At 47.0% G+C, this 27,438-nt stretch overlaps 1 protein-coding gene across 3 annotated transcripts in view; it reads left to right on the plus strand.

Annotated features, from left to right (window-relative positions):
- Positions 1–27,438, plus strand: part of Smpd3 (sphingomyelin phosphodiesterase 3) — an 83,719-nt gene that overhangs the window by 29,497 nt on the left and 26,784 nt on the right. The window contains exon 1 of one of the 3 annotated variants that reach the window (XM_085843613.1): positions 20,387–20,450. The exons of 1 other annotated variant lie outside the window; for it this stretch is intronic. The gene's annotated coding sequence lies outside the window, so the exon portion shown is untranslated. Of the gene's footprint in view, positions 1–20,386; positions 20,451–25,586; positions 25,677–27,438 lie in introns of those variants that run through there. One more of the 3 variants, XM_021170783.3, reaches the window with a different exon arrangement.

Here is a 27,438-nt window from a genome sequence, read left to right on the forward strand (position 1 = left end):
GAAGACAACTTTCTAGCACAGAGCTCACTGAGGCTTACGTATCCTCTAGTACCAGGCATTCCACTTAGACTGGCCAAGGAGGGAGGCCCTTGGACCAGCCAAAGTACCAAGGAATACAGGACATGTTGCCTCTGCTCTCAAGCCCTAAGGCTGTTCCTCTTATCACAAATAACAATAACCTCAGCCTGTTAAACCTAATACACACAGACACACAGACACACACACACACACACACACACACACACACACACACACACACACTCCTGAAATAAAAGCTCCAGAAAGCACCTAGCTTTAGCAGTATTACTACTTCCTGGTGTGCGTGCCAAAGTAAACAGTTTGCTCAGCACACAAGGACAAGGCAGCATCGGCACATTTGGGTGGTGCTGTTAACAGGAAATCTACAGGTTAGACGATGATAACAGCCTTAAACTTGGACTTTGTAAAGTTTGCCAAAGAAGGGGTCGGGAGGGACTCAGGGTGAAGCCAGCTGGAGTGACCTGTGGAGAGGAGTGTGGGGAAGTGTGGGCCTGACCTATTTGAGGGTTGGAGGTCCCGGGGAAGCAGAGACATAAAGGGGCCTCTGGGATAACCTGCAGGCTCTCCTGCTCCATCAGCAGTGCAAGGCTCCAGCTGCCCCCTGAACCAGCTCTGCAGCTTTGCAGATGGTGTGTCCAAGGGTGGGCTTCCTGGGGGTCTCCAGATCTGTCTGTGGACACTAGCCTAAGGCTTACAGTTGTCCCTGCTGGGTCTGTTTAAAGTTAGGTAACCTGAAAAGTGTAACCATGACCGCTGTACTTATATTATTCCAATTTTGACTTTTAAGAAATATATCAGGTGTTTATGTTAAACATCGCCGTGAGGTTCCTCTTTACTATCCCTTATACTCTTTAAATGAAGGCGCATGAAGTATAGAGCAGAGGAGAGGGGCTGGCTCTGAGCCAGGCTTCCTGACCACTTTCATTCCTGGGAGTTCCCCTTGGTACATCCTGTCCACAGGAAGCAGCTGGCTCCTTGGTGACCATGCCTGATCACCAAGCACAGTGGCCACAGCAACCTGTAACTTTCCTTCCTGAAAGTTTGGTGTCTATGGCCCACAGAAAGCAGAACCAACAGCTCTGTTCAAAGCCTTTCGGTTCTGCCTGGTTTGCCTTGCCTCCCTGGCCACACAGATGTTGTCAGTTTGAATCTGCTGTAATGAACTCTTTAAATAGCTTCCCTAATGGATAATCAATCATTTCAGAGATTTAATACTGAATCAGGCTGCTGGACACATGTGGGGGCAAAGCTGTTTGTATCTGATCCAAACAAACCTCCCTTCCTCTTTTACTTCACAAAGCAAAACATGTCACATTAAATACCTAATGATCTACGACAGGTCTCTCATGACCTAAAAAGAAAAGCTAAAGACAGAGACCATCCAAGACAATACAAATTACATGTAATTTGTGCATCTCTTGAAATTAGGTTCTTCATTTAAAGACTATAAAGGATAGTAAGGTAGACTCTCAATTTGCCATTTAACAGAAACATCTACTGTATTTCTTAAAAGTCAAAATTGGAATACTATAAGTACAGCGGTCATGGTTACACTTTTCAGGTTACCTAACTTTAAACAGACCCAGCAGGGACAACTGTAAGCCTTAGGCTAGTGTCCACAGACAGATCTGGAGACCCCCAGGAAGCCCACCCTTGGACACACCATCTGCAAAGCTGCAGAGCTGGTTCAGGGGGCAGCTGGAGCCTTGCACTGCTGATGGAGCAGAAGAGCCTGCAGTCTCCTGCAGGTTATCCCAGCAGCCAGCCCAACCTCAAAGGCCTCTGTGCCCCACCCCCACCACACACACCAGCTGCTCAAACCCTGCTGACTCCCATCTCAGTATCCCTAACTCCACGTTCTCCCAGTCACACGTCTGCCCACTCCACAGGCTTATTCTGCCTTAGTCTAGTGTCAGTGATTCCAGCAGCCTCTTACTAGCCCTCTATGGTCTTACTCCAAATGTCCCCTGCTGAGTGCATCTACTCTCTGGCCTTCTGTTATCTGTTATTGGCCATTCTTCAATCTCTGGCTTCCCCCAGTACATATCATTTCTGCTGTTTCTACATGGGTGTGGGTGTAAATTAGGAAAGGAAGGCCAACTCCCACCTGTTATTCTTCCTAGGAAACCATGCTGCCAGACCCAGCCTTAGAGCTGACTCCATCTTTCAAATGTCTAGTGGATTGGGCCAATGTGGTAGAGCTGGCCAGTCACCACAGAGTGAGGCTAACACAGAGCAGGGATAAAACTTTGATTTGATAAGGTGGAGGAGATATCGCCATTTCTTATCTTCCCCAAGACACTCTTAAAGATTTTTCTCCAAGTTCTTAACTGTTTTCAAAATACTCTATCTCCAACTCACCACTTGCTCGGCTTCCCAAAAGCTGTGAAATTGCCAAGTGCCCTTTTAAAATGTCTCTGTGATGTGGATCTCACAGTTACTTGTTTATCTTCCAATGGCAGGGACTTCACAGGTCACCCGAGTCCACACACTGGCAGAGCTCTATCTGAGTCTGGGAACATAGTCAGGTGGCCAGGTGGGGAAGGAGGCCAGAACAGGACTCCTGTCTTCCTGGGCCTCTCCCAGTGCCCTTCTTAGTCAGCATTTCAGCCAACCCAGAACCCATCTGCCTACAGGTTAGTGTCAGTTGGAAAGTCCCAGGTTGGACAGCAGAGTTCTGAAGAACACCTGGGAAGAATATACCCATTTATCATACAAGGGAACTGAGGCTCGAAGGTGAAGAAGTTGCCTAGGCTTTATACTTGGTGTGTAGAAGCTGGTAAGATTTCTGATCCAGGCCTCCCTCTCAGTAGAGCCTACACGTTCTACTCGTTGAAAAGAACTTACTTTCTGTCCTTGTACCTGAATTTAACACCCATGGGGAGAAAGTACAGAGACGATTATCACCAGCTGCTTCCAAAGGAGGATTAAATCCTTTTTTGGATTCCTCCTAATGTGCAGCCGTGTTCTGTGACTAGCCTAGAATTCTCCGAGTCCACTTAGCTTTTTATAGTTTGACCTTTGCACAGGAAAAAAAAAAAAACTCAATGGTTTCCCACTATTATGAATAAATGGAAATGGATATGTTTTTTTTTTTCTGAATGATTAAAGAATGAAAACCATCCAAGTCCTCTGGAAATAATTTCTCTGGAAAGATAAGGTTCCCAAAGCTACCTTCCAGGTGAACCAAATCCTTACAACAGAGCTCTGGTACGCCATTTGTTTATTTTTCATTCTTGCCACGGAGAAGAGGGTAGCTTCATTCTGGGTACGGAGGCAAAAAGCAGGACTTTTGACCCTCTGACCCTCAAAATGGCCCAAACCTTGGATGTCAGACCAAGTGCATTGTCCCCAAAGTATGCTAATGGGACACTGACAGCATCACCAGTGTCCTTCAGAGCATCACTCAAGCACAGGTGCATGAGTCTAGCAAAGCCTGCGTCACCGGCTGTCAAAGCAGGGCACCGGAGAGCACACTCACTGTCCTGACTAAATGGTAGACTGAGGCAGGAAGATTTATTAATTCCAGAAGTTCAGGGCCAGCCTAGACAGCACAGTAAGGCTCTGCTTCAACACACACAAATCAGTGTATAATAAAGCAAGCTTCCCTCCTATCCATTCACAAAGGCCTTGGGGAAAGCCAGGGGTGGGAAAGAGCAGCATCAGCATCACACGCAGAGATGCTCTCCGATAGCTCCCTACCTCCTCCTCTGAAACCAGACTGTTATGAAATCGAGGAGTTTAAGATAATGGTTCTGTAGCTGGTGCTTAATGAAGGTATTCCCACCTTTTCAAATACCTAACCTTTAAGACATATGCCATGCGCTACCGTGCTTCTTAGCAACTGAGCTGGAATGTTATTTTATAATGTCTTATTGACACCAGAATCCTTACTACAAAAATGTGAGAATCACAGACTATGGGGTCTAATCTCACTGTGACCTTGCCCACGAGATTTGCAGAGCCATTTGCTTTGTGGCTTTTCTTTTGGATTTTCGGGTTGTTTTGTGTTTTGTTTTGGTTTGGTTTGGTTTGGTTTGTTTAATGGAAAACAGGAAAAAAGTTGTATCATAGTTGCTGCGTGTTAACTCATGCAGGCAGAGTGCACGAGACCACTCTTTACAAACCAGCCTGTGGGAATTAGCGGTGCTGTGGCAGCCAGCTTAACGCTGGAAGATGCTTTCAGATTACTCCTTCCTAGTCTCACAGATCGGTGGGATTTCCTCATCTTGACCTTTGCTATGTTTGGTGATATGTGACTGGGTCATTTGTGGGACACCAGGACTGCTGGCTGACTTTGGGATTCCTCCCTGCCACTCAAGGATCATAGCTTGGTGATCAGGAATGGCACTGTAGACTGGTGCTGGTTATTGGACAGTGGGGACTCTCAGCTAACAGGCTGATACTGAAGAGCCTTGACAGTCCTCACCACCCACTCATTTCTCCTAATCTGTGCTACATGCCTTTTCCTCCTTATTCTTTTCCCAGGGAAGAGCCAGGCTCACCCTAATCTGCCGAGCCCAGAGCCTCTGCTTCCATGGCCTCCTGTCCTGTATTCTTTTCAGCATGTCTCTGTCCTGTCATTCCCTGGTTCTAATTTCAGGCCCTCCCATAAGCTCCATCTTGGATAGTTTATCTTTTCAGCAACACCAGCCCCCCACAGGCCATGCATCTCCTAATACATTCCTCTCTGACATCCTGCCTCAGCTCTCCAGATCCAGGCCCACATTTCCAGGTGATTGTTGTCTTCTCAAACTCAGTGTGTTACAAGCTCATTATATCACATACCTTTCCACTGCCCTCCCAACCATCCCAGCCCAGTCTCTCCTCTGTCCCAATGATGTGATTGTATCTGTTCCTTCAACTGGGGCCCTCAGCACTTTTGATAGCCACCCAACTGTCTTAGGATCCCAGAGTACCATAGCTACTTCCTCTTGGTGCCACCAAAGCAAGTCAGGAGCTTTATTTATGGGAATAAATATGATGATAAATATAAGGCTTGCGCCAGACGTTGGTGGCACATGCCTGTAATCCCAGCACTTGGGAGGCAGAGGCAGGTGGATTTCTGAGTTCAAGGCCAGCCTAGTCTACAAAGTGAGTTCCAAGACAGCCAGAGCTATACAGAGAAACCCTGTCTCGAAAAAAATTATATATATATATACATACATATATATATATATATATATACACACACACACACACACACACACATATATATATACATATATATATATATGTATATATATATATATATATATATATACATATACATATATATATATATATATACATATACATATATATATATATATATATATATATATATATATATATATATATATATAAAATTGCTTGCTTTAGGGACCTGGCTCGACAGAATGCTCAACACACTGGCTGTTGGTCCCTCACTGCTTGTGCCCCTCATGTTTGATTATTGTCGCCATTATTTCCTCCTGCTCAGGTTCAAGCCCTGTGTCATCATCAACACTAGCTTGGTCCTTTTCTTTCCCTGACCCTCTCCAATCTTTCCCTTTCCCTCTATCATGCTTGTGAGGTGCTACCCTTCAAGTGTACAGGGAGACAGCTAGGAACAAGTCAGCACTGTCTCTGAGCCTTCCTTCCCCTCTGCCTTTTCAAGGCCCTTGTAAGCCTGGGCTTAGCTACCTGAACAGAGCTATGATAGGTCTTTTTTAAAAAAATATTATTTATTTAATGTATATGAATACACTGTAGCTATCTTCAGACACACCAGAAGAGGGCATCAGATCCCACTACAGATAGTTGTGAGCCATCATGTCGTTGCTGGGACTTCAGGACCTCTGGAAGAATGGTCACCACTCTTAACCTCTGAGCCATCTCTCCAGCCCATGATAGGTCTTTTGTAGTCCAAGTACATCACATCTCACTTACTAGGCACGTCATAACTGCCTGGCTCCTACTGACAAGGTCCAGTAGGTCCCTACTAAGGTATAACTGATGTTTATTGTATTGTGGATACTATTCCTGCCTCTAGTTTGTAAGACGTCATTATTCAATATTAATTGAGTCCTGACTAGTCCCAGGCCCATACCCAAGACATGATAGGAGTGATCTTCTTCCCTCGCTGGAGCTCTCAAGCTTTGGGAGACAGACATAGTTGAATTCTTTAGGTGCACTGTGTCTAAACAGACCTGTGCTGTCTGCACAGCCTCTACTTTAGGGTGGACCAGATGCTTTGAATGCTGAGATCCAGGTCAGTGGCTTTGTGTCAATCACCATCCCAAGTGATTCAGTCGTTCGGCAATAAACTGATTAATCTAAAGCTGCCCATGTCCACTCAGATAGTAAATGTGTCTATCTTCATTATGGCTTTTTCTGCCACTAAAAAAAAAAAAATTCAAAATCAGTCTTTTCTAAAAAAAACTTTTTAGATTTTTTCCTCCAACTTCCCTCAAGTTACTGCTGCCTCATTTTTTATAAATTCACAAATAAACCGATATTCTTGAACTAACACATATTGTCCATGTTAGTCGCTGGAGCTTTGTAATTGGTTATGTTTCTCTTTTTGCTTTGAATTCCATGAATCTCAAGGATAAATTTAGAACTTCTTAAGACTGGCATTGTGGGTCTGGAGTTCTAGCTGAGTGTAGAGCACGTGCCTAGCTGCGTAAGGCCCTAGTCAGGTTTTAGCTGTTGTTGTTGCTGTTGTTTTCAATGGCCATTAGGCCTGGTGTGGTAGCACATGCCTTTAATCCCAGCACTCAGAAGGAAGAGGCATTAGGTCTCTTTAAGTTTGATGCCACCCTGGTTTAGATATCGAGTTCTAGGACAATTGGGGCCATGTAAACCTTTTCTAAAAAAAAAAAAAAAAAAAAAAAGCCATGCTGTTTAGAAACTTCTATCTCCTTTCTCTTCAGAGAGTACTTCTAGCTTAGTACCCTCACTGCCACATCTCTTGTTACACGCTTCTACTAATCCAGCTTTGAGGAAGGGAAGAGAATAAATGAAGTCTCTTTAAAAACTCCAAGTAATCTTTTAAAAGAGATTATTGATCACGTAAATTATCCTTTACCAAAGATCACTTTAATTTATGGGCACCAGCAGGCTTGCTGCCCCTCTGTGATGTGGTCTCTCTCAGACACGAGTTTTGTAAATTGATGAGGACAGCTCTTGTTGCCTATGTTGGGTTTTCCCTAAATGCCCTTAGGCAATCTATAGAGAAATCAATGCACATCGCCAAGCTACATTTATGGTTAAGCAATAATTATAACGTGCCCAGATGGAGGCCTCAAATGTTTGCCTCAAGCAAGATGCGAGTCCCCTTTAATATTCTCCTGGTCAAGCTCCTGCCCTATTTCTGCTCTCCACTTCTGTCTGGGTAGTAATCTAAAGACATTAATGTAGAAACAGCCTGAAACACCCATCCAATTTTAGAAGATTCCCCTAGCAAGCATTAAGTCTGCAGCCTCCACACCCTACCCCCAGTGCCTTGGGGATTTGCTGAGAGCAACTTTCATTCCTACCAGCTGATTGTATTCAGCAAATGTTTGTAAATGTCCATGGCCGTGTCTCTCCTCCACACTACAGTGAGCTTCCGCCCCCTGAAACTGTGTTTTCAGAGTCTTTTGTGTCTCCTAATGGTGCCTGGAACATTTTGCACATGATAAGGAACTCAAATAAAATGAACAATAAGCGTCCCAACCAGCTTGAGCTTTTTACAGGGCTCTCTGTGAAAACCCTGAACCACATCAATGTCTGAGAAAGGCAAACATCTGTAGATGCCAGTGGCAGATGCCCAGTTACGCTCAGCCTGGCACGTGGCCGGCAGTTAGTTGGAACTCCATTGCTCAGCTTTGCCGCCTGCTGCTGCTGCTGCTGCTGCAGGCACTGGTCCTCCCTTCCCAAGACACAACCCTGCCCCAGACAGTACTGGGAACCACTGTTTATCCACCCATCGGGCTCCCGGTGGTCATCTGAGGATGAGGAAGGCTGGCTAAGCTGATTTTCTCCTTTGCTTTTCCATTTCAAACCAAGACACTTTCTATAAGAAAGTATTAATTATAGCAGACACCATCAAATGCACCAGGCGATAACTAAATGTTCAGGAGTTGACATGTGTATTGTTTCAAGTAGCTTCATGATTTATTATCTAATTTAGATAAATGGCAAATAGTGATATTATAATAGCCTCTTTTTATTCTAGTTTATGCCTCATTGTCTCTGGGTATAGAATAAGAAATGAATCATCCAACAGGCCCCATGGGAAGATCATTAAGAGCATGGGCTCTGACTGGTGGTGGGGGTGCACGCCTTTAATCCCAGCACTTGGGGGGTAGAGGCAGGCCCATATCTGAGTTTGAGGCCAGCCTGGTCTATAGAGCAAGTTCCAGGACAGCCAGGGATACACAGAGAAACCCTGTCTGGAAGAAAACAAAACAAAACAAAACAAACTAACTGAAAAATTGTAGGCTCTTAGTGTCAGACCCTCGAGGGTTCAAGCCCATGACAAAAGCTGCCAATACTAAGAGATCAGAGCACAAGAAAGTGTGGAAAGGGTGTGAGCACGATTGAAGTACACTGCATGCATGTGTAAAACTGTCATGAGACAAACACTTTATTTTCTACTAATAATATAAAATGAAATCTTTTTTTTAAGGTAGGGCTGAAGAAATGTCAGCAGTTAAGAACACTGGCTGCTCACCTAGAGAACCCATGTTCAATTCCCAACACCCACACAGCAACTCACAACTTTCAATAGCTCCAGTCCTAGGGGATCTAATGCCCTCTTCTGGCTTCTGTAGACACTGCACACACACACATAGTGCACAGATACACATGCAGGCAAACACATACATCACAAAATAAAAAAGGGGGCGAGGAGAGGAGTCCAGTATTAAAGGGCTTCCTACAGTGACAAGGCTGAGGCTTAGGGAGCTATCTATTTGACACTAACTGGCATGAAAAATGTGTTCCACCTGTGTAAGGTGTCACTCCAGGGGCCAGGCCCCTCTGAGTGAAAAACATATGTCCCCAGCACCCCCCATACCTGGTAGTGAGACGGTGTTGAAGAGAGGGTTTGATGGCTCCTGAACCCTTTCTTCAGCATTGTCACATGAATGAAGATAGGCAGAGAGAAGAGGCTAGGGCAGGAAACTGCCATTTCTCAGGTCAGTGCTGGTCTGCAACTTGCAGCCATTGTGTGCAGTGTCTACTCCACGCCAGGCTGTTCTAGATGTCTCACACACAGCAGTGAGAGGCCAGCACCTGAGACCTGTCCTGTAGTTCAGCTGGCTTCTCTCCAGGACCCACGACATGGTAACTTTCATTTCTGACAGAGAAAAGGAGTTTGGGGGCCACAAATTCCATGCTAAGAATTCACATTTTCATCTGCATTTAGTGAATTCATGGTGGCCTCCCAGCCAGATGTGTGTGTGTGTGCATCTCTCTGAAGGAGACCAGCAGAGCCAAGTGAACTGAGTAATCCAGGCAGATGAGGATTGCAACATAGTCCCAAGCCTCAGGGCCCAGGGTGATGTCAGCTTTCTTCAAAACAGCTGCTTGGAAAAGAAACTCTGCCAAGAATAGACCTCTATTAGCAGACCCCGGAAGACAAATTCTACAAGCCAAACAGTCCTAAAGTCAATCCAGTCAGCAGAAGAGAAACTTCCCACTGGGGAATTAGCAAATGACTAGTTTGAAGCCAGATTCTGTCAGATTCCCATTGGGCAAGTCTGACCACCATGCAACTGAGGTTTCAGAGAGCAAACTCAGGTCATCTTCTTGAGTTTCCAAGATTGAGGTCCTTCCCAGTGTTCTGAGTCACTGCAGTGGGTCAATTGGGTCCCAGTATCTTTTCCTTTCTGGTTTGGATAGAAGCCTTTATGACAGCATACTCCCAGATATGGCATTGCTCCTGACTTGAGCACTGAGCTGGGCTGTAGCCTGGAGGGGGTTGGAGTCAGTACTTCAATGGCAGGCAGTCTTAGCACAGAAGGACCTCATACGTGTCCTTTCAGCCTTGCTTCTAAAGGGTGCCTGCCAGAAACTCCTGGTACCCCAACCCATGAACACCCACTTTTGCAATTGCTAGGATGCAGCCTGCAAGGATTCCAGGAGAAAAGAACAACAAATCCAGGGACAATTCTCGGCTCCATTTCCGCTGCAGCCTTGCCAGAGCCTGGCTGTTCCCTGCAAAACAGTGCATGGGCTTTGCAACAGCTCCTCTCCTGACAGACTTGACACACGCCCCATTCCTGTACGTAGTCCTCCTCTAGTCTCAGGCACCAGTAAGAAGTAAGTGCTGGAACATGACAATGGAGAGCTGCTCCCATCTGTTACAAGAGGACCATCAGAGCGATCTTCAGGGACCTGGTTTGGAAATGAGTCAGGGTAAAATCATTGTGCAAACAATCAAACCTCAGCAATCCCATCTTAATTCGCTTCCCTTATAACTTTTGTTTTCTATAAAGGATTAGACTAAGAGAGAATTTAATCATAGCAAATCCACTTCCAAAATAGTTACAGATCCCAAGACCAGAAAGAGTGATTAGAGGGAAGACTGAAACCTCCCAGAGTGCAGAGACTCCTGTTGGTCCGCAATCATCAAACTGCCCCTCCAGACCCTGAGAGTAGCCTGCTTCTGGGGCTGGGGCATGTTCCTCAGCGTTGTCATACACAAATGAGCACAGAGGTAGAGGTCGAGACCAGGGCAGGCTGCTGCTCTTCATGGGCAATCCGTTCTGACCAGCAATTAATTTGTATCCTCTGCTTCAAGCCAGGCAAAGTTCTGTAAGGCAGGTATCCAGCAACAAACAAAACAGAAATAGCCTGGCTTTACATTCCGGTGAAAAAAGAAAAAGAACAGAAAGATGTAGGATGTGTTACGTGGTGATGTTGGGGAAGGAAACTGAAGCAGGGAAGGGATCGGAGGGTGACCTGAGGGTCCCTGGGTGCACGGGGTGGTCCAGGGATCCTAAGGAGACAACAGGAGAAGCAACCTGAATAACCTGAATAAGGGAGTTGGGCTGAAGGATCATCAGTGGGGCCATGTGCAGAATGCCTGTCACTCCAAGGCCTCTGGAAGGTCCCCAGCAGTGAAGTGAGGTCCCAGACAGCAGGGCCTCTGAGAGTGAGATGTGTGGACCAGGCAGGGAAAGAGGGCATTACATGGATATTCAAGGGTAGAATAATGCAACAAAAGCAGGGTGTTGGGGCTGAAGGGGGCCTAGGGCTCTGTGTACTGCATCCTGACAGCATCTGCAAACTCATTGTATAAACTCCAGAGACAGACTAGCTCATCATTACAGGAACACTGCCTCTCCAGCAAGCCAGCAGAGCACATCTCAGTCCCCAAGAGTCATTCTATTTCTTCTCAGCATCTTCCTGGAAGCCTCCTACCTCAGCAGACCCTTTCCCAGGGGAACAATATTACACTTGGGGTTTACTCTCCTGACTGAGATGCAACATCCAATCAGGAAAAGCTCTGACCAGCTGACACCCCAGATACTCAGTTCCACCACAGATCGTGCCATGTAACCCATCACTGCCAATGCAACCACTGACACCCGGCTCCTTCCATCACCAGAGTAAATGGATCCTCTCACTCTAATGGGTCTGCTTGGTAGGACTGCTCCAGCTGATTCCAAAGTGAAAATTCCAGCTGTACTATGATTCTGGCCTGGAGCTTCTTCCTTGATTATGCCCAATGAACATTCCCCAGAACCAATTCCAGGCTAGTAGCCCTTTGCACTTAAAGGCAGTCTGAGGGGCTGGCGAGATGGCTCTGCAGGTAAGAGCACCGACTGCTCTTCCAAAAGTCCTAAATTCAAATTCCAGCATCCACGTGGTGACTCACAACCATCTGTAATGAGATCTGATGCCCTCTTCTGGTGCAACTGAAGTCAGCTACAAAAAGTGTACTTATGTATAATAAATAAACCTTTAAAGGTAGCCTGAGGATATATATATACTCCCCCCATCTTACAGGAGATACAAAACAAAACCTGAAAAGGTAGGATGCCTAGCATTCAGGGTTCAAGAGTGGAAGCAGAGCACTAAAGGCATGATGGAACTGGGAACCTGTTATAGAAATTGAACCTTATCAGCTGGATGTGGTGGCACACACCTTTGATCCCAGCACCCAGGAGTCGGAGAATGGCAAATCTCTGTGAGTTCAAGGCCATGGCCAACTTGATCTACATCCATCACAGCTAGAGCTACATAATGAGTGTGTGTGTGTGTGTGTGTGTGTGTGTGTGTGTGTGAGAGAGAGAGAGAGAGAGAGAGAGATTAGACCTTATCAATCATATGCATAATTGAGGAAACAAATCTGAAAGGGAAACATGGCAGATTAGAAGAGATCAATATCCAACCCTGTGGGGTGAAAGAGAGTCACGGCCTCCAGGGAGGTCTCTAGAAGACTGTGTGTCCCAATAGGGGATGCTGTGGGGAGGGGTCCATGAAACCTTGTTGCTCTCTCTGTGCTCCACCTGTGAATTATCAGGGAAGTGTCTGGTGTGGACCTGGGCTTGCTGTGGGTCAGCTGGGACAGCAATCAGGAAGGAGACTAGGGATAAATTGGAACCTGCACAGATTCTAGCCCTTTGGTGATTTGCCCTGCTGAAATGCTAAAGGACTGGGGGGAGCAATTATATGGTTCTAGATAATCTAAAAAAAAAAAAAAGTATCTAGCGTAGCTACCTTGCTTCTAAAACTTCCAGGCAGTACCAAGATGGGATCTCTGCTGTATCTTATACTCCAGTCAACTTCTATTCCACTTACCAATGCCATTGCCCCAAATCAAGCTCCACGTGTCTGCCTCTCTGTTGGACATTGCCACTGGTGTTTAGTACAAACTGAACTAACCAACAAAGACATTGATATGAAGTCACCACTGATCACTGGCTTCTGAGAACACTCTATCCAGACACCCAGAGCAAATGAGTCAGCTACAAGCTTAAGAGTCCCCTACCCAGTAGACACCTCTACCAGCCACTGTGACATCTCAGGTGGACTGGTCAGAAACAGGTGATACTCAGATAATCTGTAGAAAGTACTCAGAATCTGAAGCATGACAATTCAGAATTCCGGTCTCAGTTCTGACACCCACTGACCTGGGTGCCCCAGCCAAGACTGAGTTTCTGTGTCACTGTCCACGCAATACAGGAAGGTTGCAAGGATCACAGCTCTGTCTCTTCAGTAGCTAGTACTGTCAACAGCACAGAGTGGGCCCACTGAATATAACCAATGGGAAACAGAAGAGGTGAGGGTCACTGGACAAGGGCCTAAGACAGGCCTCTCCAACCTGTTCTGTTCTGCCTACCACACCTATCCTAGAATCCTATCCCCCTTCCTCTTCCCTATTCCCCTTCCACACTAATCTCAGAGATGGACTGCTTTTCTGATCTTCAATCCTGGTACAGATGCCACCTGTGATGGCAGCCAGGGCTGGACAGTTTCTAAGGCTCAGTTATGGGTCCCATTTCTTCATCTACCTGGCATTACTATGAAGGTAGGAGACAGGGAAGAAGGCACAAAGGTTCAGTCCTAGTGCAAAAGCAAGAGATTCATAGGGGTGGACAAGTAGCTCGGTCAATTAAGTGCTTGCTTCACACACCTGAGAACCTGAGCTCAGCTCCCCACAGCCCACCTAAAAAGTATGACAGCATAATCCGTAATCTCAATGCTGAGAAAGAAGCAATAGATCCTCGAGGCCAGCTAGCTTAACCAAATCAGTGCGTTTGGTTCGGGTTCAGTGAGAGACCCTGCCTCAAAAATTAAGGTGCAATACAGAAGGACACCCAACACCAACCTATGGCCTCCAATTGCACCCAAACATGCACATATACCCTCCCACGCCTTTAAAAAAGTAACAGATCCAGTCACAATCATCTAACAGTCTGATCATCATTTGACCTCCGTGACACCCCTATCTCATGACAAGTTAGAAGTCTCTCACATTCAGAGCTGACCAGAAGTTTCTGTGTCCACGTGCTCAGTCATTGTACTTACGCATGTAGGAGGCACTAGAATGACCTGCCCCATAGGTCGGCTGATCGTTTAGGTTCAGGTTCTAGGAAATTGGTTTGTTTCAGTTTTATGAGGGGTTGTTTGCGAGGTCTCCCTCTGGAGCCCAGGCTGGACTGAAATTCACGTTGTAGCCCAGGATTGCCTTGAATTCAACTGTGGTTCTTCTGCCTCAGACTCCTGAATACTAAGATTATAGGCAGGAGACACTGTGCCTGTCTAGGTTCAGTTTTGAGCAGAACATCAAATCCAGACATCTAAATACCTTTGTCATGGTTTGTGAGATATGCCCATGACAGGATGAGGCTGCAGATATACACATAGTTATATAAAAGATGCTCCCACGTGGCACTCTGAACCTGTGGACTCATATACCTGTAGCTTATGGTGCTAAAAGATCATTTCCACTCAAGTCTTAGAAAGCTGTCAAAAATGCAAGCTTTGTCTTCTTGTCTGAATCCAATCCTTCCTCCACAGCTGCCTAGCCACAGAACGGCTTCTGTACCTTGATGAATGCTACTTAGAGTCACCGTATTGAATTAGGAGCCCATTCTATCTGATTTACCCTGTAACGAGGTTAGGTCCATTTCCTGGGATGTAGCAGAAAGGCCTCATGGTCATCAAGCTCATGCATAATCATCTTTTAAAATTACAGCCCAAGTCAGTCACGCTGACAAGGGCCTTTAACCAAAAGGGACACCCCAACAGAGCTGCTCCTTACCCAGGATTCTGTCACCGTTGATCCGTACTGTAAGGGTGGCTCCTTTTAGAGACTATCAGAAGCGGGATGTAGACCTAGGAGAGTCTGGCTTAAGAGTCAGATGGATTCAGATTCAAATCCCAGTTCTTCCATTATGATCGTGAACACCATATTTGATCCCTCTGGCCTTTCAGGTTCTCCATCTACAAAATGATAGTAGCTGCCCTGCCGTGGTGTTGATGAGGAGGTCGGTGAACTTCACACCAATGCCCAATGAGCAGGAGACTAGGGTAGAAGGAAGAGGCACAGGCTAATTTGGCATTATCCCTGAGATGATACAGGGCTTCAGGTTCATCCTGATGTCACTAGTGTGCTCCTGTATTTGTAACAAGGAGCCCCTCCCTGAAGTGGCTAACTGGCCTTGAATCATCCAGAGAGAATGACCAGTCAGGAGAAAGACCAGTATGTACCCACCCTACATTACACGTGCTACCTGGGAAGGGAGTGGGCTGAAAGGCCTTTCCACGCAGATGCATGTGAGAAGGTAGATACATCCTTTCCTTGGTTCCATGGGCCAAGGAATGCCTCCAATTCTACTCACTCCCATCCCAGTCGCCAGATGTGCTGCAGGGCGTGCCTAGCAACCAGTGCTACTCGTTCCAGCTGTAGGCCCTGCGCCTTCATTCACAAGCAGAGCCAAGTGGTGACTGCTACAAAGATGTGCTGTGGAACACGAGGCGGAAGGGCAAGGAGACTTAAATGTGGCCCCTTCTGCCTCTCCTATCCTCACTTTACTTTAAAGCTGGATGAGGAGCCAAGCAGCAGGAGAAGCCAGCCGGCTTCATCTGGTGAGGCATGGCCTCACGCTTCAGCTGGCCAGGCCTGCTTTGAATCCTGAAGTGACCCTCCAATGCCTTTACCTGAGGGACACGTCTCCCGCTTTGGCATTTGAATTCAAGCCTGAAAATGCAGAGAAGCAGGCAGCGGTTTGCACAAAGAGGCCCAGGGTTTGCTTTCCTTGTCCGGAGCCAACTACAGACTCAAGTTTCTCAAACGTTTGAATCAACAGAGAGGCCGTTTACCAATATCTTAAAAAAGAAATGTAATTAGAGGTTGGTGAACCCCCAGTGTTCCTGACCACAGATGTCAAAGGCTTCCTTGACTGGGAGGGACAAAATGAAAAGCAACCACAGACACCATTGCCATGGCACGCTCGGCCACAAATACCACTTGACAGGCACTCCCCACCGAGACTCATAAAAGATTCTGTGGCTAATGGAATGGCATTTCACATATGGCTATGTCTTTTTATTCTTAGGTAGTTTTCTTTCCCAACTTGGGAATATGAGGCTCCTATTTTAAGAACGATAATTACTGTCCAATTTTAATGTAACTAACATGAGCAAAAACACAACTCTGAACTGAAACAAAAGCAATTTGTGAGGTAAATTTGTATTCACTTCCCACAGGATGGCCTGGGAACACAGGTCTGGTACATTTATTTCTGGTCAAGAGAAGTGAAGATCCCAGTGTTTGGGTGGTTTCTGGAGAAGGAGGCCAAGGCTAGCCACAACTGCCTCAGAAATGCCAGCCCAGGCCACCTCAGGCCAGGCTCCCCACCTCCTCCAGGCTCAAAGAGGTAGTGTGGAGAGGCAAAAATAGAGTAAGGGATTCAGCCACAGCTTTGACACATGGTTCTCTCATCCCAAGGACTGCCACGCAGGGCCCTCCTTTTCAGCTATTCTAAGTAGAAAAGAAAAAAAAAAATGAGAACTAAATAAGAACAGTGCTACATTCTAGCCACCTACCCTGAGATGGTCCCTGTCTCCCAGTGCCCTCTTCTTTTCTTTTCTTTTCTTTTCTTTTCTTTTCTTTTCTTTTCTTTTCTTTTCTTTTCTTTCTTTTTTTGTTTTTTTGAGACAGGGTTTCTCTGTGTAGCCCTGGCTGTCCTGGTACTCACTTTGTAGACCAGGCTGGCCTCGAACTCAGAAATCCGCCTGCCTCTGCCTCCCAAGTGCTGGGATTAAAGGTGTGCGCCACCACGCCCGGCCCTAGTGCCCTTTTTGGCTCTTCCTTTCATACTAAACCAAAAAATGGATGATCCCCAAGGTCCTGTCCTTGAACACTCCCTATCCCCTTTTTTTCCTACCTGCTGGACCTGAGACTAGGTATCCATATCAACGGCTTTAGCAGACGTCTAAATGATACATCTCTGACCCTGAGGAGCACAGAACTCTTGCACCATCTCTTTCTCCCACAAGGCCCTCACATTCCAGAAGCAGATGTACACCTCCCTGTGGAGGGGTGTGCTTGAGGCAAGGCATTACTCTCTGCAGTCATTGTCCCTACCCCCTAACCTGTCTGTAGGTGGGTGGGATTATTTGACCTAAGAGTGTGGGCCCAGCCCTACCACAGCCTGGATAGGGCCTCTGCTCAAAAGAGTGTTGGGCTGAAATTCAAGTGAGGATGCTCTAGCTAAACAAGGTGACAATTCCAAGCTGAGGAAGGGATCTTGGGAAGACACAGATGGCTCTGAGAACAAGTAGATAACTGGCAAAGAATGAGCCGGGAGTGGGTATAGGGCATGGATCGTGCTGAGATGGTGAGAGTGGTTTGACTGGCAGTGTGTTTAGCAGGGAATGGAAAGGTCAAACTGGCTTGTACAGGCAGAGGTAGGGAGCAGAAGGCAAGGCTGACATACCTGGTAAATCATGTGGGGCTTAACCAGGATATCCCCTCCTATCCCATTGTCTACAGCAACAGCTCTACCTGATTTATACATTCTGAGGTACCCCCTCCTCCAGCTTTTTGGGTCAGACACCTAAAACAGCAGACAAACCTATTCTCACACACTCAACCGCTAAGAACAAATGACAGCAGCATCCACCTCAAATCCCTCTCAGACAGCCCAAAGTGGCAAGAAGGAAGGGAAGGTAGCTTCCAACAAGCCTTCCCACTGCTCTGGGACGTTTCTCCCTTTCCTGTGATCGCTCTGTATCTGTTTACCATTCCAAGTCATCAGGATAGGGCCTCAGAAAAGTTTTACCCGTGAAGTCTAGGTTGTGCTAATCACAGATAGCTATGTGACTCTGGGCAAGCTACGTGGGTCTCTACTCAACTCTGACTCTTCAGTTTTCTTCTCTGAGGACAGAGACAAAAGTCCCCAGCCACTCCAGGTTCTGAAGCAAGAAAATACACATGCAATGTTCTTAGGGCAATGCCAGGTGCATGATACGCTCCTCCAAAGTATTCTTAATGAGGGTGGGAGAGGACGCCAGCAGGCTGCCAGTGCCAGCACCACCCACGTGACTTCACACCAGACCTCTAGCCTGCAAGGCTTCACTTTTGGAAGTCTTTCTTGCTGACAAGCACCCTAATTGATGCATTAGTTCAAAGAGTCAAGAGCAGTTGCTCATGGCTCCCACTGTGCTGCTGGTATGTACAGAGAGAATTGAACCTCTGGTGACTGACATGCCTGCCTGGCTAGAAATCATTTTATTTCTTCCACTAAGGTTCCCCAAGTCTTTCTCAGGAACTGAGCCCTGCAGGGCTTGGTTCTCATGCTCTTGTCTCCAGTTAAAAGCTAGAGAGATGGCTCAGTGGTTAAAAGCACTTGCTGCTCTTGCAGAGGACCCAAAGGTCCAGTTCTCAGGTTCCACATGGCAGCTCACAACCATCTGTAACTCCAGCTCCAAGGGATCCAACACCTTTTCTGGACTCTGTGGGCAGCAGGCACACATGCGGTGTACAGACATACTCTAGGCAAACATTCATACACATAAAAGAAAGCTTTAGAAAAAAAAAACAGTTTGAAGATGCAAGTCTGAGGAGGGGTTGGAGCTTCAAACTTAAGCTTTGGAGGATGGGTGCTGCTGCGGGGAGCACTGCTGGGAGCTCTGAAGCATTCAGTAATTAGGATGCCACATGATACTCGCCTCTCAAATATGCTTGGTTTATTCACAAACACTCCTTACAATCCCATGCTATTAGACAGGTTACGGTAATCTCATGCAAACAGGTATCCACTGACTGGGGACAGGTTGGTAGGCCAGAAACTGCGGCAGGGTTCCACTCGGGAATCTTCTGCAGTGAAAATGCTTGGGGAGCTTGCAAGCTCTACCTGCATCTGCCATGAACTCCTTCAGGCTGGGGGGGATGGCGTGGTTGCTGTGGAGAGTGTCAGCCAGCAGCTAGTGCTCACGGGCAAGCACGTGTGAACTCAGCATCGGTGCTGGAAACAGTTGTCAAAGCCAGAGTCCCATATCAACCAGTCTCAAAGTCCCTTGCTGATGTGTATCAGCACATCAGCATCTATAGACGTGTGTAGAGTGGTACAATCCTAGCGGCCATCTCCAAAGTTCCGGTGTTTGTACTATTCCAGTGTGCGTTCCTTTTTTACTACTGGAGCAAAGCCACCTCCAGGTTAGTTCATTAGCATATCAAAGCCTGCCTTAGGCTTGGCTCACAGCTAAGCTACTTTGTGGCTACCTCCTATCTTGCAGTCCTTATTACATTATTTTTTCCAAGTCACACAAAATGGTTTTCAGGTTACAGGAAATGGTTTCACTTATGTTCCTAACAGGTGCCAAGTGGACCACCCAGGAAGGCGTTCCAGACATAAGGGACAGCATAGATACAGACATGGGGTCATGAAGAGCATGATATATTTCTCGGAAAGAGGCAGGCTAGAGCCTGGTCCACACAAGTGGGAAGAAAGGAGGGGTAGAAATGATGCTGATCTCCAAGTAGGGCGTGTCAGGAGAGGAGTTGTCCTATGGGTGCAAGGGCAGAAGGACCCCCTCCCAAATCATGTGGGGATCACAAGCTTGGATGTGGAGGGATGGCAGGGGCCAGATAAAGGCTCAGTCGTGGCAGACCAGCATGTGTGCACACAAGAAGTAAGGGGCCTTGAAAGGGTGACAGACAGTTAAGGAAGGGTAGAGAGTAGGACTGTGGACTATGTTAGCATTCCTTCTAGGCTCTGCCCAACAGTTACCTGCCAACAACCAGGTAGGCCTGGTCTGCTATAAAGGGGACTGTTTGGCCCCTCTTCGCTCTCTCTGGCCCTTCTCTTTCTGATTCTTTTCTTTCCTTGATCCCTTTCTCCCTCTCCCCCCTTCCCCTTCCCCCTCCACGTGTTCCTGACTGGCCTCTCCTCTCTCCTCCTCCTCTCTCCTCCTCCTCCTGTCTTTCTCTGTCTCTAAATAAACTCTATTCTACAGTATACCCATTGTATGGCTGGTATCTCTGGGGGAAGGGATATCTCAGCAAGGGCCTGCTGAGGCACCCCTCCTACCTCACCAAGGTGCTCTACAAAAACATATCCTGGTCTTTTGTTTTGTTTTGGTTTGGTTTGGTTTGGGTTTTCGAGACAGGGTTTCTCTGTATAGCCCTGGCTGTCCTGGAACTCACTCTGTAGACCAGGCTGGCCTCGAACTCAGAAATCCGCCTGCCTCTGCCTCCCAAGTGCTGGGATTAAAGGCGTGCGCCACCACTGCCCGGCAGTTTCTAATTTTTAATCTGAACAAAAATAAATGAGTAGGTGAGATATTTTCTTTTCCTTCCTCAAACAGAAAAGACAAATCACCTGTCCATGGTCTATCCAGTATATGAATCTCTAGACTTTGTTTCCTTTGTGTTTAAAACAGAAAAGAAAAGAAAAGGAAAGGAAAGAGAAAAGAAAAGAAAAAAACACAACAGTTAAAAGGTATGTTAGCTATTGATTGAGGGAGCCAGGCCTAAGCTCACCTGTCCTGACTGGCCTGCCATTTAGGAGCTTGGGCAAGACCATGACACAACAGGTCTTTACCTGCAGAACTGAGCTGGAGGGCACATTCTAACCTCTGGGATAATGACATTTTGATAAGGTTTAAAAAAAAAAAAACGATTTCACTTTGCAAGACAAACAGCTAATAAAATAGATTCTTTTTTGGTAACCACCCATACAGCAATCAATCTGTCACTTAAAAACCTGGCTCCCAAGAAGTGTGAAATGAGGCCATGCTGGAGTTCTTTGGGAACAGAGGGCCAGAGAGACCTTCCTCTCAAGCAGACTCCATTCGCCCTCCAAACAGAGAGAGCTCAGACTCAGGAAACAGGGAACACAAGTAATCAGTTGCTTGCCCAGTGTGGACTTTGGAAGGACGCTGGGGGTTGGGCAGGGTTGGGGAGGGGAGCAGTGCTGTCTACAGTCAGCCTGCCAACTCTTCCTCTTGTGTCTCACCCTTTTCTATCCCATCCCCATTGAGTAACAACAAAAAAAAAACCGCATTTCCCACTCAGGGCTGATGTAGTGAGTCACACCCCAGGGGCCTCTTCTGTGTTACAGCCATTCAAGCAGGAACTTAAAACAAAGGGTCATTTCAAACGCACCAGAGAAAGATCAATAGGACAAGCCTTAGTCATAAGATATATCACCTCTGTGTCCACCTGAGGCCACCTAACTCCCTCATTCTCTCTGTTTCTAACTCTGCCTGGATGCCTCTAGAGTTTTCTGTCTTTATTGGGGGAAGTTTTGGAAAAGGAAGGCAAAGGAAATGAAAGGAAGAAAGAAAAAGAAAAAGTGTCCTATTGCACAGAGAACATAGCTGAAATCCTTTCCACTCTTTTTAGGAACAAGATAGAATAAATCAATTATTTAGCTAGAGAGCAAGACAAACAGCTAATAAAATAGAAGTCTCTGGATGTTACTGCCCTAAACTTGGAAGAAAATCAGATTGCTACAAATGCTAACCAATAAGCAGCAGCATCTATACACAATAGGCAGGCCCTCAATAAATATCAATTAATTCAGCTTCTAAGTGATGCAATCTGAGCCAGGTGGGGTGGCTTACACCTATAAGGCAGGAAGACTGCCTCAGATTTAAGGCCAACCTGAGCTAGAGATAGACTGTCTCAACAAACAAACCTTCACATGACCAAAAACACAGATTCTCAAAGATCTGAGGGAACAAATAGAAAGAACTTGGTAACAACTTAAAAAAAAAAAAAAAAAAGACCAAGCACAAAGATGAACAGATCAAAAAGACAATGGCTGTAATCCCGATGTGGAAACATAGAGGAACTGAGAACACCTGGAAGGAGTGATTGACAGAGAACTGAGACAGCAGAACAAAGGAGTCAGGGGTGCTGGGGTGAAGGCACACATCAAACCCAAAACGTAAAAAACGGGAGCAAATAACTGAGTTGGAAAATGGGAGGTGGTACCTTAGCTCTGAACTGAGCATAGAGGGAGGCCCCAGGCATGCAGCCTTCAGCAAGGGGAAGGGGCAGCCAGGGAGGGGAGTAACCAACACGCCTCCACCAGAGAGCTAAAGACCGTCCATGGTGCCTTTCAAGTGTAACTCTGAGGAGAAGGGATGAACATTTTTGAGCTAAAATATTGACTTGTAAATTATCCATTAAGTTGGAATGAAGGAAGATAAGGTTTTTTTTGAAACTGGGTAAAGTCACAAGAGAGCTTACACCCCAGATAATGAAGAGACAGTGGGCTCAGGGGACAGGGTGAGTCTAAAATGTGGGTGTTAACTCAGTTAGGATCCTGAACAAGATCAGATCTGTAAAATAGGAAGAAGATAGTCATGTAGAGGGACCGGGATGGATTAGTACACAGTGAAGGTTTTTAAAGCCAAGGTGGATGTCTGCCTTTATAAAGGTGTAGAGGACAAAGCTATCTTATGTAATAAGAATTAGAATTAGAATGAGCCAAGTAAAGAAGAAAGAATAAATGATCTGACAAAATGTTGTCACTCCAAAGACTTCATCTATACTCGAATAATTCCCAATGTCTGTTCCAGCCAAGACCGCAGCTCTGAGTCTTATTGTCATCTGGCACACACATAATGCTGTACAATGCTTACTCAACCCCTGGGTGGGGAGCGACTGTAACAGTAATTGCCTGAAGTGGGAAGCTTCAGAATGTCTTCCTAGCTACCCAGCTGGGTGCCCCTTAGTCCAACCCATTGGAATCAGTCTGCTTCTCTTGCCATGAAGGCACCACAGATTGGGTGGCTTAAACAAATAGCGTTTATTTTCTCATACTCCTGAGATCAAGGTCTGGCAGATTCCAGTGAGGACTTTCTTCCTAGCTTACAGACAGCTGCCTTCTCTGTGAGTCTCCACAAGCCTTCATGGTTGTGAATATTTGTCAGTATCTCTTAAAGAAACATGAATCTTGCTAGGTAGTGTTGCACACCTTTAATCCCAGCACTTGGGAGGCAGAGGCAGAGGCAGAGAGGCAGAGGCAGAGGCAGAGGCAGAGGCAGAGGCAGAGGCAGAGAGGCAGAGGCAGAGGCAGAGGCAGAGGCAGAGGCAGAGGCAGAGGCAGAGGCAGAGGCAGAGGCAGAGGCAGAGGCAGAGGCAGAGGCAGAGGCAGAGGCAGAGGCAGAGGCAGAGGCAGAGGCAGAGGCAGAGGCAGAGGCAGAGGCAGAGGCAGAGGCAGAGGCAGAGGCAGAGGCAGAGGCAGAGGCAGAGGCAGAGGCAGAGGCAGAGGCAGAGGCAGAGGCAGAGGCAGAGGCAGAGGCAGAGGCAGAGGCAGAGGCAGAGGCAGAGGCAGAGGCAGAGGCAGAGGCAGAGGCAGAGGCAGAGGCAGAGGCAGAGGCAGAGGCAGAGGCAGAGGCAGAGGCAGAGGCAGAGGCAGAGGCAGAGGCAGAGGCAGAGGCAGAGGCAGAGGCAGAGGCAGGCAGATTTCTGAGTTCGAGGCCAGCCTGGTCTACAGAGTGAGTTCTAGGACAGCCAGGGCTACACAGAGAGACCCTGTCTCCAAAAACCAAAAACCAAAACAAAAACAAAAACAAAAAGGAAGGAAGGAAGAAAGGGGGGAGGGAAGGAGGGAGGGGGAGAGAGAGAGAGAGAGAGAGAGAGAGAGAGAGAGAGAACACTAATCTGATGAGGGCCCTACCTTTATGACCTCATTTAACTGTAATTACTTCCTTACAAGCCCTGTCTTCAGTTACAGTCACACTGGAGAGCTAGGACTTAAACCTATATACTTTGGGAAAGGGACACATCTGGTCTTAGATGTCCCCCATATATGTGACCACTCTTTGTTCTGTTGTGGCCTTCCTGCCCACATCACCCCCTACAGTCGATGTGGAATTCTTTCCAAAACAGACAACAGACCACTGGATAGCTATCAAGCTTTTCTGTTCAGCCCTGGTTATCTTAGAACTTGACTAATACCTCAGGCTGGTCTTGAACTCTGAGACCCACCTGCCTCTGACTCCCAAAGTGCTGGGATTAATAACATGCTCCACCATGATCTGTTTTTTCTAGCAAGCATTTCTAATATCATATCACCTCTTTGCATTCTCCCAACAACCCTGCAAAGTGACAGAAACCCAAGGATGTCCCAGAGAGGCTAAGTGATGGCCCAGTGTTACTCAGCATCCTGATTTGAACCCAAACTGAGCTCTGAAATACATGTTCTTTCAGTGGAGCCATACAAGCCCCTGAAAGGGCTCTAGTCCCACACACGCGGGACAATGAATGATGAGCAGATAAGTTTGTATAATGTAACCCCAGCTTCTCCCTCCTCAGTACTATGGCAAAGCTGATTGGTTTTCCTGATTTCATTAAGAAACCCAGGACTGCCAGGCAGTGGTGGCACATGCCTTTAATCCCAGCACTCGGGAGGCAGAGGCAGACAGATTTCTGAATTCGAGGCCAGCCTGGTCTACAGAGTGAGTTCCAGGACAGCCAGGGCTACACAGAGAAGCCCTGTCTCGAAAAAAAACCAAAACAAAAAACAAAAAACAAACAAACAAACAAAAAAAACCCAGGACCTCTGAGTTGCTACTTCTTTGGAAATGACAAGTTAGCAAGTTAATCTTTTCTTTTCTTTCTTCTTTTCTTTTTTTGTTTTTGGTTTTTGGTTTTTTTTTTTTTTTTTTTTGAGACAGGGTTTCTCTGTGTAGCCCTGGCTGTCCTGGAACTCACTCTGTAGACCAGGCTGGCCTCGAATTCAGAAATCCGCTTGCCTCTGCCTCCCGAGTGCTGGGATTAAAGGCATGGGCCACCACTGCCCAGAAGTTAGTATTTTCTAATTCAAATTTTTCCTATCAAGGAAGACTTTGTATGTGTGACTTCAAGTATTTATTAACAAATTTACTTGTACTTTTAAGGGTAGAAATTTTACCAGCATAAAATAATAAATGAACTGTTGCTTTGTCATAATTTCCTGCTAGCTGATGGTCTAGCCTCTGTTCACTGCAGTAGGGGGACTGCCTCAACTCACCAGAAGACCAAACTGAATCAACCAAGTGAACACTCAGTTCCCCACAGAGTTCTCCAGACACTGCTGAGGCGTGAAGGGGGTGTTCCACTCCAGCATTTTTCTAGCAGTTGTTCTGGGCACTTCTGCACACTCAGCCCCCACAGCCTCAACCAAATACACACACGGGCTGCCAGTGCTTGCCTTTCTCCTTGCCCTGGTGCTGAGGGCATCATTTCTATAGACGTGAAGTTAGCTTTACCCTTGTTTCAGAAAAGTACAAGCTGTCGCTTGGGAGAGAGTATCCTGCCGAGCTGCCGGTGATTCTAGGGAATAGCCCATTCAACTCCAGTTGGTTCTGTCATCCAGGAGAGGCAGAAGCGTCCAGGAACCTGACCGCACTTGGAGCCTCCAGGGACTGTAGTCTCACTTGGAGCTACAAATCCAACAAGGGTCACCTCAGGTACCGGTCTGTGGTCTGAGCAGGCGCATGTCTGGTCCACTGCTGGCTCCTCGGCCCCTGCTTTGCTGTGCTGGGTAAATGGCCCTCTTTTCATGTGCCCCCCCTCCCCCAGCTACCGCTGCCTATTTAAGCTAGAGGCCCTGACTCCCAGCCAGACACAGCCAGCTTCCAGAACCAGGCGAGTAGTGCAGCCTCTCCACTCACCCAGGGATGAAAGGTCCTTCTGTCTCACCACTTCCAACTGATGCCGTTTCCAACTGGTGTGTACTAAATGATGTCGCTGAGGGGGGGATGGAGTAAGAACTGATTCTGCCCCTACCTGGGAGTATGCTGGGATATAGTTGGCAGAGGGAGGCTCTGATTGGATTGTTCCCATTTCTATTACTTGACTTGATATGACCCTATTTTCAAAGAGGAAGAAAGGGTGTAGTTTGTGAATGGGCAGGGAGATCACATTTCAAAACAAGGTCTGGCTCAGAATATCAATTATCTCATAGAATTTTCTCTTGGAAAAGGGGGGGCCTATAAATGCCAAGGTTACCAAGATTTCATTTCCCTTCGGAAACCCCTTCCTAGAACCAGCTCTTGTCATTTAGTTCTACTTGGAAAATACATGCAGGGAATTTTGGGACTGAAGGAGCTATGCAGTTGGTGGGGGACAATTTGGTAAACTGTAGGAGGGCAAAGGCTACCTGACGGACAGTACTGAGAGACTGGAGTGAGCAACTCCCACGTGGCTATCTTGAGTTGCAGAGATTGTTCAGGTCACCACTCTGGTTAGCTTATCTCCTTTCAGGTCCTGACTGCCTTGACGTGTTGGGAAGGATGGCCCAAAGGGAATAGAGGCTGAGAGTCACACAGGCTCCTGTGGGTCGCGTGGAGCCTGGCTCCTGTAAGATCACTTACAGAGGCGTGCTAGCCCGTGTTTTTGAATCACCTACCTGTCAAGGGTAAGAAGGCAGGATTCCAAGGCTAGGGATCAGGGTCTCCTCCAAGAGGCCGGGTCAGCAAGATAACTTCTCAGTTTCCACTGGGCTGAAGTCCTGAGGATAGGGTTGGGGCAGTATCATCTCTCTGACAGAAAAGGCCAGGGTACTAAGCCTTTTGGAACTAGGGCCTCTGGAGAATCCAGAGTCGCCTTGAATAGAACCTAGAACTATGGGCTTCTTCCCACCCTGTTCTGGAATAGACAAGTTCCTTTGATGTTAGTCATGGGGAGCCAAGACCCTGCATCATCCCTCAATGTTCCAGGGGAGGGGTGTTGGAGGCTCAAAAGTTAAGAGACTTGCTCAAGACCTTCCCCAGCTGGACAGATAGCTGGAGAAGAAGCAGGTTTTCTCTGGAGCTTATATCTTACCCAGGGGGAGCTAAACTATAAGACATTCCTACCAGTGCTTCCAAGAAAAGATGAATTCAGTCTCAGATGTCAGATTCATTCAATGACAGGGCTCTCTAAGAAATGTGGTGACCCTTCTCAGGGGCTTCAGACCGAGCAGAACAGTGGAGGTGGGGGAGGAGGAAGACAAGAGGAGAGCTGCTCTTGCTATGTTGGGTACAGGACGAGCTTGATAGACCACGATCAAGGCATAGGTGGTGACAGCCAAGGACTGGCCAGTGATTCGGGGGCGTGGCTCTCACATGAGGCCTGGGCAGAGCTGGAGGGCCAAGAGCTGGACCTATAAAAGAGAGAGGACACCTTCCCTAGGGCATAGGGCCACTGGGCTGGGAAAGCTGAGGTGGTATAGGTAAGCTGTAGCATTATGTCCTAAGGCCTCCACTCCCTGAGTACCCTCCCAATTGTACCTCGGAGGCCGCGTGCCCGCTCAGCCTTCCTTCCTTCTTTCTGCTGGTATGTCCACCTTTCTCTCCTAAGGGCTACAAATCCCTCTGGTTCTTCCCACCAACTCTTCTTTCTTCCTGAACTCCAGCCAAGGTGACCACCAACCCTTTCCTGATCAAGTTCGGCCTCGGGGCACTCTCCTGCTTCCCCTCCCCTCCCCTCTATACCTGGGAGGCAGAGAT

The sequence above is a fragment of the Mus caroli genome, unplaced genomic scaffold (genome assembly GCF_978045245.1).
Source record: "Mus caroli unplaced genomic scaffold, Mus_caroli_1 scaffold_10, whole genome shotgun sequence".
Lineage (NCBI taxonomy): Eukaryota > Metazoa > Chordata > Mammalia > Rodentia > Muridae > Mus > Mus caroli.